Consider the following 8431-nt stretch of genomic DNA (forward strand, 5'->3'; position numbering starts at 1 on the left):
GTTCTCTTCTTAAGTGTGTTGCTTATTCTTATTACTAACTCTTATCCCCGTGACACACGTCCTGCAGGGACCATTGGTCTTTGTGCCGAGGCGTGTGGCTGAGATCCAGGACTCGGGACCCCTTCCCCAACTATAAGCATCCCCCCATCTGACGCTCTCTTCCACTTCACACCCCAGAGCCCTCACTTTGTGTGTGTCTTACCCACAAGCCAGAGGTGGGGAATTAGCTCAAGCGGTAGAGCTTGTGCTTTGCATGCAAGAGGTAGCAGGATTGATGCCCACGTTCTCCAGCCACTCATCTGCTGTTTCTTCTCCCTTTCTCCTGGCCACTGTGGTCCACCTGCCTGCCTCTGCTTTCTCCTGTGTTAGCTCCCTGTCATTAGCAGTAGGCAAAAGAGCAAAAGCCATCTCTCACTGTGCCTTAGGGTATGTCTACACTGCATGGTTGTCGACAAAACTTTTCTCTTTTGCGGGTACTTAAAAAAGCCCCCCGCGAAAGACAAACGTTTTGCCGACGCAAGCGGCGGTGTGAACGCTGCTCTGTCGGCAGGAGCGCTCTCCTCCGACAAAGCTTATGCCGCTCGCGGGGCTGGAAGTATTTTGTCGGCAAAAGTGCCAACAAAATACCACAAAAGAGCGTTCACACACACTGACTTTTAGCGACAAGACACTGTCGACCCAGCCTTGTCGCTAAGAGCTGCGTGATGTAGAGAAGCCCTTAGTGGGTCATAACTGAGAATAGTAAATTCAGGTCAAAGTGCTGAGAAATCGGGCAGGCACCCCCAAAAAGCAGTGGTCATTCTCTGATAAGAGATACCAAACCAGCAACCAAAGTAAACTTCTCTTTCACCCCACTCGCTAACAAGAAGTCAGAAAAGCAATCTCTTTAGGCATTCCAGTCCTTTTATTGCCACCAAAAACACTGAATTTACTGCCGAGTGGTTATTTGAAGCCAATTCCATCAAACAAAAGGGTTCTTCAGATCCTAAAGGACCAGCCACATACCCAGGTCGATATACAACACAGATTTTACAAGAAGTGGAAGATTAGGCAAATGACCAGGGAGGAGTATAAAAATATTGCTCAGGCATGCCGGAGTGAAATCAGGAAGGCCAAATCACACTTGGAGTTGCAGCTAGCAAGAGATGTTAAGAGTAACAAGAAGGTACATTCTTCAGGTATGTTAGCAACAAGAAGAAAGTCAAGGAAAGTGTGGGCCCCTTACTGAATGCGGGAGGCAACCTAGTGACAGAGGATGTGGAAAAAGCTAATGTACTCAATGCTTTTTTTGCCTCTGTCTTCACAAAGAAGGTCAGCTCCCAGACTGCTGCACTGGACAGCACAGCATGGGGAGAAGGTGACCAGCCCTCTGTGGAGAAAGAAGTGGTTCAGGACTATTTAGAAAGGCTGGACGAGCAAAGTCCACGAGGCTGGATGCGATGCATCAGAGGGTGCTAAAGGAGTTGGCGGATGTGATTGCAGAGCCGTTGGCCACTATCTTTGAAAACTCATGGCGATCGGGGGAGGTCCCAGATGACTGGAAAAAGGCTAATGTAGTGCCCATCTTTAAAAAAGGAAGAAGGAGGATCCGGGGAGCTACAGGCCAGTCAGCCTCACCTCAGTCCCTGGAAAAATCATGGAGCAGGTCCTCAAGGAATCAATTCTGAAGCACTTAGAGGAGAGGAAAGTGATCAGGAACAGTCAGCGTGGATTCACCAAGGGCAAGTCATGCCTGACTAACCTAATTGCCTTCTATGACGAGATAACTGGCTCTGTGGATGAGGGGAAAGCAGTGGATGTGTTATACCTTGACAGGTCTGGAATGATGGAATCTCTGCCTTTCCCTACCTTCTGCCAGCAGTAAGCATGAGCAGGATGGAAATGGTTTCCCTTCCCAAGAATTGGGCATTTTATCCCTTTTCACAGGAGTAAACATTATCGTCAATTCACGCGTTGCAAAAGAGCATTCATAAGGATTGATGGCATCCCTTGCCGTTTGTTTAGATCCTCGGCCTTTGAAGTTGGTTTGGACAATCCCCATTGTGACGTTTACCTCGTTCCTGAACCTTTGTCTGTCTTCAGTTATTGGCTCTTCTTTTCCCTCCGGGGTCCCTTCAGCACAGATCCTGCATCTAGTCACAGTCTTGGGGCTGTGGTGTCACCAGGGCTGTCCTTAGAATTTATGGCGCCCTACACAACCTCCCTGCCCCTACCCCATTCCCCCCACGTGACTTGTTTCCGCTGCAGCTCGGCCCCCCCACACTCTCCCCCTGCCCTCCCCTCCCCATGGTACGCTACCTGGTACAGTCCAGCAGGGAGGCGGTTAAATGCCTGGCTGCTGTGGAATGGGGAGCAGGGAGCCGTGGCTAGGAGGCACTGGCGGTGGCCCCGGGCCCCGCGCCTTGGGGGGCCTCGCGCTTCAGGGGGATGCAGAAGCGTGGGGCCCAGGACAACCCAGAGGGTTATCAGGGGCCTGGCACCAGCAGCAGGGGTTGGGCCCGACCCCACACTCACCGTCAGGAAGCAGAGCGCCCCGGCCCCAGCCTGCTCCACTCTGCGGCTCCTCGCATCGCTTAGAGAAGGGGGCTTGGGGGAAGGGTTGCAGTGGTGGTGAAGCAGGGGCAGGAAGAGTTGGGGGTGGGGCCTGGCATGGACGGGCGCTTGTCCCAGGCCCGGCACCCCCTAGCGATGGCCCTGGCAGTAGTAACCAGGTAACCTCCCGCCCCGCCAGCGTTTGCATGTTCACGTCACCATAATTTGGGGCACCACGGGGACAGCAGGTAAGGGACGGCCCTGGGGGTTGCAGACTCTGGTGAGGGGAAGATGCAGGGTGCTCCTGCACGTTGGGAGGCCCTGTCTGGAGCTATCTCCCAACCCCAGGGCTGCACATCTGCAAGAAGCACATCTCCCCTCTTGGGGTCAACCTGACGCCCTCACCCCCAGGACTGAGTCCTTCTCCAGCCCCCTTTCCTGAAGGGCTGTGACGTGGGCTCTGGGGGTTAAGAAAATCCTCCCTCTGTCCAGGTGTCCCTGACACCAGCAGCGTTCTTTCCGCTGCTTCCTTTGTGCTGCCAGGCAAGGGGAAGTCACCCCCGCCCCCAGCCAGCTGGGTCATTTCCATCTTCACACACAGGCATGTTCAGCCTGAAGGCTCCTTGGATTCAAACCCTTGGCAGAGGCTGAATTTTGCCTTAAAGGGATATCGTCCTTTCCCTTAAGTATGTCAAAATGGATGTCCTGGTGAATCCCAACTCCCGCTCCCCCTGGGGATCAGATGTGCCTGAGCGCAGCAGCGTAAAACCGGACATATGCCCTGGGGCCTGGAGGGAGAGCCCATCTGCCACCACCCCATGTCCTCGAGGGGTTAGCTGTGTGACTGCTTTCCTCTGAAAGGTCAGCTCCACAGTTCACGCTCTGAGGCTGAGTTCCAGGCTGGTGGCCTGGGGGAGTGTTGGGGGCAGGTAGAGGTTTAGTCAGCCCCTCTGTGTGGGGTGTCCATCCCCAGGTGACCAGCATGAGGACATTCCTGTGCTAACAACATGACTTCCCCAGGGTCCTGGCTGGGCACACACACCTGCTGAGAGGGTTGGTCAGGGCTTTCGTTCTCTCCCACTGAAGCTTTCCTAGACATTTTCCCATCTTCTTCAAAAGGCCTTTCCCTGTTTTCCTTTCCTGGCGCCCCCTGTAAGTCACCATCCGTGGTGCTCTCTAGGGCCAGGTCTATGCTTTCCTCAACTGCAGAACTCTGGCTGTGAACAATTGGAACAGCTTGTTCAGTGACAGGCACCTCTTGGACCCCTTTGTCTCTGAGGGCACTGCTGCAGGAGTTCATCTCGGCACCTCCCTTTGCTGCTGGAGACACGCTGCTTCTCCCTCCTGCCGGGGTGTCAAAGAGACTTTCTCTGTCTCTCTTAGCTTCTGGGATTTCCCCCTCCTCCCTGGGATCTCAACACAAAGATGCATTTCTGCTGTGGGTGACCACATCCACACCCTTAGCCACATGAAAAATTATACTCTGTCCTTGATTTACCAGCCGTTAATAGGCTTCATCTCTAGCTCTGCAGACCCAACCCCCTCAAAACCTTTCAAGTTTCAGAGTAGAAGCCGTGTTAGTCTGTATCCGCAAAAAGAACAGGAGTACTTGTGGCACCTTAGAGACTAACAAATTTAGTAGAGCATAAGCTTTCGTGGACTACAGCCCACTTCTTCGGATGCATCCACGAAAGCTTATGCTCTAATAAATTTGTTAGTCTATAAAACCTTTCAAGTAATCCTCAGGTGCTTCAGGGGTTTCTGTGCTGAGGACAGTGAATTAACGTGAACTGGCTGAGGCTTGTTGTTTCTCAGCTCAGGGCCCTGATTTCTCTGGTGCTCCGTGTAGTTCCACTGATCACACTTCCTCAGGCTCTTCCTTGACAGGAGATTTGTAATGGGAATTACTAGGAGAGGAATGATCCTGGGGAAGTCAGTGCCCAGCCTCCTAACCCTGCTCCTTTGTCTTTGTTTAATGAACAGATTAAAGATAAAAGTATGTACTCAATACGTTCAGTGTCCATACAGTCTCTGTGCACATTGGATTTGAATGTTGTCCTTCATCTGTACACCACAAGTGTCCATTTGAAATCAAAAGATTCCTAATGCCCCATGGGCTACCTCCCTATGATACACAGGGTCACAAACATCGTGGTGAGTAGGACAGATTACTAAGTAATCACAGTGGGTTTCAGCCCTGTAGGATCACCTGTAAGGATTTTTCCTTCCTTTAAAGAGGGCAGAACCCAAACCCCATTCAGTAGATGCAGGGAAATCTTACAGTAAATTCTTCCCACATGGTCCCCTTTGTAAAGCTCGTCTATCAGAGCTTGCCTTAGCACAAGAAAATAAGGCCACGCAGTGGTAACCACACAAACCAGACATCATTTACTACGCGGAAAAGGGTTAGGATAGGATAGAGAAGAGTCGGATTAACAAAACTTTAACTCTGGAACTGCTCCACTCTCACAAACAATTAGACCCATGAGGTAATGTTGATGTTCTCTCTACTTTCTCTTGCAGTAACAGCGATGGACGGACGCTGTTCTCTTGACATTGGACATTAGGGATGGACTTCTATGCTGGACGCAGGAACGGGCGAGTATAGACCTAACTAAAACCCCTCCCTATCCCTCTTTGCGTCGTCTCTGCCTGGATGTTAGACCCTATCTACGCGGATTCAATCCGTGCGTGGGAGTGTGCTTCCCAACCCAAAATAATATAGCAAATGGCAAAAGGTCACAACATTTTTTCCAAAGTCCAAGATGGCCACCTTATATATAACCCAAAAGATCCATGCCTTTCGTCCCTTCTTTTACTAAAATTTGGCAGGGGCAACCAGCATTTTACACACCGGGAGACTGGATTTGACCAATCGGGGGATATTCCGGGACAGGGTGACCCATCCAGAAGGGGGTTGTATATCTCCTCTGATATCTCCTCCCTCTGTCCTCTATCAATTGAAGTGGGCGTCAGCCCTGTAGAACCACCCCGAGAGGGGATTTGACCAAACAAGGAAGTGCTGTAGTGGAGTGACCTGCCCGCAAAAGGATCCCGTGATCCCTCTAAGAAGTCCCCCCACCACCCTTTACCAATTGGTGAGGGTTTCACTCCTACCTTAGGCCATCTCAGAAGGGAAACATGTACAAATCAGAACAGGTATAGCCCGAAGTCTAGGCCGTGATTTCTGCAAAAGACACCCTTGGAACGAGACGGCCTCTTCCACGCAGCGTTGTGTTGCGACTTCCAGGGCGATGCTGCCAGCCACGCAAACATGGAGCTCCAGAGATCGGCGGCTTCTTGCCTAGACCTTCGGGCACTACCTATTCTGATCGATACATTTCCCTTCTGGGATGGCCTAAAGGGTGTGTGTGAAACCCTGACCGATTAGTAGAGGACAGTGGGGGAATTTCATGGCGGGGTAATGGGCCCCTCTCGCGGGCAGGTCTCCCCACCATGGCACTAACCCTATTTGGTGAAATTCCCTCTCTGGTTGGTCCTAAGGGGATGAGGCCCACCCCAACTGGGAGGAGTTCTCGGAGGGGTCACATGACCCACTTCCGAATGGGTCACTCTCCCTCAGAACTTTCCCTCATTGTTCAAATCCATTCCTGAGGCAGATCGATGGAGATAAAACACCCCCAGATTGGTAGAGGAGTGGGAGGAGCTCTTAGAGGGGTCACATGCCACTCCTTGCTTCCGCTCATGTTTCCATCTTGACCCCAAAAGTCTTATGTCATGGGGTCAGTCTCATGGTGACAGATGAGCGATGCCTTAGGGGTGACGGGCGAGGTCCTATGGCTGAAAACAAATAACTGCCCTTAGCCTCAGGGTGGTTTGGCCTAATGGCCAGAGTCAAAATGGCTGCCCTCCCACATAGGTCCGTGTAGCCTAACGACCAGAGTCCGTGCGGCTGCCCTCTCGGTCAGGGCTGTGTGGCCCAACGACCAGAGTCCGTGCGGCCGCCCTCTCCGTCGGGGCTGTGTGGCCCAGAGACCACAGTCTGTGCGGCTGCCCTCTCCGTTGCGGCTGTGTGGCCCAACGACCACAGTCCGTGCGGCCGCCCTCTCCGTTGCGGCTGTGTGGTCCAATGACCACAGTCCGTGCGGCCGCCCTCTCCGTCAGGGCTGTGTGGTCCAACGACCAGAGTCCGTGCGGCCGCCCTCTCCGTCAGGGCTGTAGGGCCCAACAACCAGAGTCCGTGCGGTCGCCCTCTCCGTCGGGGCGGTGTGGCCCAACGACCACAGTCCATGCGGCCGCCCTCTCCGTTGCGGCTGTGTTGTCCAACGACCACAGTCCATGCGGCCGCCCTCTCCGTCAGGGCTGTAGGGCCCAATGACCAGAGTCTGTGCGGCCGCCCTCTCCGTCGGGGCTGTGTGGCCCAACGACCAGAGTCCGTGCCGCTATCCTGTCTCTCATGCCTGTGTGGCCCGATGGCTCCAGACAATATGACTGCTCTCTCCCTCAGTGCTGTGTGGTCCAGAGACTAGAGTCAATATCGCTGCCCTTCAGAACAGGGCTGTTTAGCTGAGAGTTCAGAGACAAGATGGCTGCCCCCCCTCTTCGGGCTGTGCAGTCTAGTGGCATACTGGGGAGGTGGGCTGCCACCCAAGGATGGATGGCAGCCAGGGCAGGAGGACCCGGGCCCTTGTTACTCCACCGGCTCCTAGCCCAAGGCCTTGTCCATGGCCAATGTGTTTGCCATTGATTCAGTGGGGATCCAACCAGAACATCTGACGTCACTCAGCATGACAATGGCTGGTTCACCCAGGTTACTTCCTACAAGATGTCTCTAGGCCATGGGCTGGGGGTCTCTGGGCTCCCGGCGTAGGAAACTCCCAGAGACTCCGATCTCCACTGCACGTCTGCAGGGCCCTGGGGATGCGGCTTGGTCTTGGCTCCTCGCGGCTCTGCATTCAGGGGCTTCAGCTGCTTCTGGACTGGAGCCCACAATGTGCATCCTCCATTTTCGGCGCTCTGCCTAGACTGAGCTGAGCTGCTCCCTTTCACACGGGTGCTCCAGCTGTAGCATGTCCGGCAGGGCTGGGGAGGGGCTTGGCTTCCTCCGCCTAGACTATGGGGTTCTGTGTGGCTGGTGCACCCGGCACATCCTGCTCTGCCTCTTCTGTCTCCTCCTTCCCAGGCAACAGCTGCTTTGGCATCTCACAAGAGATGTGATCAGCGGTGGGCTCAGTTGGCTCCTGTTAGCCTCTAGATGTCTGTAGGAGGGAGAAAGGGCAGGAACACAAATCAGAAGAATAAAACCTTCAAGCAGGGGAGTTTTCCGTGGCACAAACCCCCCCACCCCCCACACACACACTTTGCTAAAGCTCATTTGCAACTTCCCTGAGAGCTGGCATTGCTTAAAGAGAGCCCCCACGCCCGCAAGCTCCGCTGCCCTGTGGGCTGGCAATGGTTGAAGGGAGTCTGGGAGAATTTCTCCTCTCTCCGCCTGGCTCTGATGACTGAGGGAATCACATGCGAGAAGCTCTGGGAATGTCGGGCTCGGTGCAGTGGGGTGAGATGTCCGACATGGAGCCCAAAGGTGGGGTTGTCCTGACTCTGCAGTAACTTCATTCCAGTCAGAGAGATTTCAGAGCTCAGCTATGGGGTTCTGCCCTGTAACTGTGTGTGGGGATGGGGCAGAAGTGGGGCAGTGATGCACTCATGAAAGGAGTAGGGCTAAGGGGGGGCCCGTGCTGCAGCCACTAAAGCCCCTGTGTGCTGCGTTCCGGTCGCGCCGGCTCTGCCTGGCTGGGATGGCGGCGAGGCGGCTCCACGCGCTGCCGTTTCCCGCCCTGAGCCGCGTTGCCACGACGAGCACCACACCGGGAACCTCTGTCCCTGGTGCTGGTCTTGTCTGTAGGCTCCGCTCCTTGCAGCTCTCATTGGCCAGGAA

The 8431-nt window shown here is 54.2% G+C and overlaps 1 protein-coding gene across 13 annotated transcripts in view; it reads left to right on the forward strand.

Moving 5' to 3' along the window:
* LOC122173225 (zinc finger protein 383-like) overlaps positions 1-8431 on the forward strand; it is a 90374-nt gene that overhangs the window by 42598 nt on the left and 39345 nt on the right. The window lies entirely within an intron of this gene.

Source organism: Chrysemys picta, chromosome 24 (assembly GCF_011386835.1).
Source record: "Chrysemys picta bellii isolate R12L10 chromosome 24, ASM1138683v2, whole genome shotgun sequence".
Classification (NCBI taxonomy): Eukaryota; Metazoa; Chordata; order Testudines; family Emydidae; genus Chrysemys; species Chrysemys picta.